At 51.6% G+C, this 2753-nt stretch overlaps 1 protein-coding gene across 1 annotated transcript in view; it reads left to right on the forward strand.

Annotated features, from left to right (window-relative positions):
- Window positions 1-2559: 2559 nt before the first annotated feature.
- Window positions 2560-2753, forward strand: part of ZNF518B (zinc finger protein 518B) — a 17204-nt gene continuing 17010 nt past the window's right edge. The window contains exon 1 of the mRNA XM_024741788.1: window positions 2560-2662. The gene's annotated coding sequence lies outside the window, so the exon portion shown is untranslated. The remainder of the gene's footprint in view (window positions 2663-2753) is intronic.

The following is a 2753-nucleotide window of genomic DNA, read 5'->3' on the forward strand; positions in this document are numbered from 1 at the left end:
GCCAGCCCTTACACTCAATGCCTGGTCTTGTTCACATGTCTTCCCTCCTCTCTCCTATATGTTAGGCAATCATATCTGGGAGCTTGTATTAGTTTCTTAGGACTGCTATAACAAACAAATTTATTGTATCACAGTTCTGGAGGCTAGCAGTCTGCAGGGCCGGGGTCCTTCTGCAATCTATATGGAGGATGCTTTCTTGGTTTTTTTTTTTTTTCAGCTCTGATAGCCCTAGGCATTCATTAGCTTGTGGCAGCATAACCCCAATCTTGGCTTGTCTTCACCTGGCCCTTTTCTCCCTGTGTGTGTCTGTTTTCATATGACCTTCTCCTCTGAATCTCTTCTCTTCTTTTAAGGATACCAATCTTATAGGATTAGGGCCCACCTAATGATGTCACCTTAACTACCTCTGCGAAGACCCTATTTCCCAATCAGGTTGCATTCGCAGGTGTGAATTCCCATTTCCATTCACTGGGCTTTAATATCTTTTGAGGGGATATAACCCAACCTATAACAGAGGGTGATCCATGGAACACTGAAAAGGGATTTAGGCAATCTAAGCTGGAGGATGGGGAAGAAGACAGGAAGGGTAGCCCTAAGTATAGGAAACGTGCACTGGCTGACCATCCAGAAATAACATTTCTGGGTGAACTCTCCTGCATCAAAAGACTTAGGGGGAAACACTACAACTTCAAGGGTTTCTACAGGAGTGGCTTCTATCCCTCCCTGCTTGGCCCTTTTCCAGGCTGTAAACACCCCATTTCCAGACCCTCCACAAAGCATTGTACCTCACTGATTGGGCTCCTGAGAAATATAAATCTGTCAGAACTATGCTAAGCCTGGATCTGCTTTCTGCTGTTTAATGCTGACAATTGCTTGTGAGGTAGGTCCTATTCTTCACTGAATTTTATGGGAGAAACTGAGGTTCAGCCAGGTTAGGGAGCAAGCTCACAACTTGTGTGTGCTCGAAATGTATAACCAGCTCTAACTCCAGAGGCATTTCCAGGAGACCCAGAGGTACTCTTTTGTCAGTTCTATGTGACCGAAGAGGGCAGAACTGTAATGCATGAGTGTATGTTACACGGAGAGGCAATGATTTGGGCTAAATTTCAAGAAAAATTTTTCTAACGCTTAAAATTAACAGTTTTTCTGATTTGGCTCATTTTGCCACCAGAGATTTTCAGGCAGTGGCCATTTTAGATTCTCAGTGCCCTTCCCAAACCCACCGCACTCTTGAGGGTGACTTTGAACTCTCTGCTCTATTCTCTCTGTTATGAACTGGACATAAATGTAATTTTCCGAGAAGAGCTCCACTAGCTTCTCTGAGCCCTAGGAGATAGAGAACCAGGAAGCGCCCTTGTCAGCAATGACTACGGCAGCATAGCACACGGGTTAGACCTGGTGTCGGTGTTCCATCCCTGGGTTGTCATTCTCTCTGCCCAGCTCTTGTTATTTCAGTCGTGGGCATTTTTGTCCACTGCTGGTCCTGTGGCTGGCACTGTCATCCTGAACTCCACTTCTCCGTGTTGAAAAACTGTCCCAGCCCTGCATCTCCTTCCTGCATCTGGCCCATGTCCATGCACCCTGACCTCTGGCCTCCGACAGGAAGGTGTTGGAAACCAGCCTTGCTCCTTCCGGAGCCTTGAAATAAACTTTCGGCTGTTTTTCCTGAAGAAACTTCTCTCCTCTGCCATAATCTATTCTTAATAGGAAGAAATCGCATTTTGTAGGGAGCGGCATCCGAGTCACTGAGTAGGGGGACTCTAGCAATGCAGTCCACTTCTTTCCTTAGGGAGGCGTCTATTCTAGGTATATTTTCCTTCTGGAAGGTCGAAAGTGACCAGGGGGGAGTGGTTCCCCCCCCCCCACGGTACTGGAGTCCAAGAAGCAAGAGAAAATGGTGGCATTACGTAAGCTCACTCCATCTCCAGGTTCTCCCACAATCACTGTCTTGTCTGACCCTCGAAACAACCTACGTGGTAAATAAGGCTCTGGACTTCAGGTCTGATCTTCCCCCACCTTTAAAAGTGAAAATATTGAGACTCCGAGAGGTCAGAGGACTTCCTCGCCCAAGGTCGCGCAGGCTAGGTAAAGGAGTCAGGAGAGTTGGGATTCGAACCTGAGTCTTCAAGGTCATTTAGTTCATTGCTGCTTTCAAAAGAGAAAGAATTTGGACGCTGGAGATCTGAGCTCCTTTTCTGCTCCTGGACTTTAAGCTCCACAAGGGCAGGGAGCAAAGACCCCCCTCCGCTTGGACCCAGCGCTGACACACAGCAGGGGCCCACCACCGCTCTGCTGGGCCAACAATGTAAGCGGAATCAGTTCTTTTGCAGGGAGGCTCCGGAGCTTGCGGACATCCAGGCCAGGCATGGACATTGTGCGCAGTGGATGTGGACGCGTTCGGGCGAGCTCTGAGTCCAGGACCAGGGCTCGGCTGGGTCTTGGGCTCCGCGCCGCGCTGAAACCTGGTGAGGGCGGGCGCAGCTTTAGGGACCTCGGGCGCCAGCTGCGCTCCAGCCGAGCCTCTGTACACACACTGCGCACGCGCGGCGCCGCCAGGCTCCGCCCCCCGAGTAGGGACCTACAGCGGGCGGCCGCGGAGGCGGCAGCTGTGGCCTGCGGCCGGCGGTGTAGACGCCCCTTCCCGGGACCCGGACCCGGCTCGGTGAGTTGCTGAGTGGGAGGACTAGGGTGCCGGGTCCGCGTGCGCGGGGCAGGCGGGGCCGGGCGGGGCCGGGGTGGGGAGGGGTGGTGCG

This window comes from Neophocaena asiaeorientalis, unplaced genomic scaffold, assembly GCF_003031525.2.
Source record: "Neophocaena asiaeorientalis asiaeorientalis breed wild unplaced genomic scaffold, Neophocaena_asiaeorientalis_V1.1 scaffold218, whole genome shotgun sequence".
In the NCBI taxonomy this organism is placed as follows: Eukaryota; Metazoa; Chordata; class Mammalia; order Artiodactyla; family Phocoenidae; genus Neophocaena; species Neophocaena asiaeorientalis.